Source organism: Penaeus monodon, chromosome 29, assembly GCF_015228065.2.
Source record: "Penaeus monodon isolate SGIC_2016 chromosome 29, NSTDA_Pmon_1, whole genome shotgun sequence".
Taxonomy (NCBI): Eukaryota; Metazoa; Arthropoda; class Malacostraca; order Decapoda; family Penaeidae; genus Penaeus; species Penaeus monodon.
This window is the reverse complement of record NC_051414.1, coordinates 6,880,406-6,881,232: the sequence shown is the minus strand read 5'-3', so window position 1 is coordinate 6,881,232 and position 827 is coordinate 6,880,406.

Genomic DNA, 827 nt, shown 5'->3' with positions numbered 1-827 from the left:
ATACATACACATACAACCCGTCGTCTTCGCACACAAATATTATCATCTATTTATCCATATATAAGATGTGTAAACTACACACTAATAGTCCAAGTCTGTCTCTTTACCCATCATAAATGTATGTTAATTACTTTTTATGCCCTATCCAACATAAAGAAAATGTCTTTGCAGTTTATAATCGTGATAACACTTTTGAAAAAAAAAATGTTATAGAGATTAACGTGATAGACCTTAATGTTTATGTATAGTTCCAAATATCTTTTGATGATCACATGACAAATCTGTGATAAGATGCCGTCCATTACCAACCACAAATGTTTGGCAAAATTGTGCTAATTTCATATATTTCATTTCAATATTATCTTCTTAATTCTAATGATGGCATTTTAAGAATGTGCGTTAAACGATTTAGCTTGGAAGAAACACATGAAAGATAGCTGAGTATGATATATATGTTAGTCTTTTATAGTATTAGTCACAATTCAAGTAAAGAAGATGACATTTTAATTCAGAAACACCGATTGTAAGCAACGGGAAATGCCCTTGTTAGTTCCTCTCTAAATACGCTATTTGGACAGCAGCAGGAGGACTAACATTAGTAATCCCTTCTTAACAACGTCTACAAAGACGGCTCTTGTATTCGTCACACAATATTTATTATACACATAGAATGAGGAGGCACAACAGTGTATTAGAAAGGAAAAGTCCCTCTAGTGATTTTCATGCCATGAGTATGGAATAATACTGATGGGTTTAGTTAAGAGCGGAAGGAATCATAGTTTTGCTCACTGATATGATGTAGGGAAGATCATTCATAATATATCTGG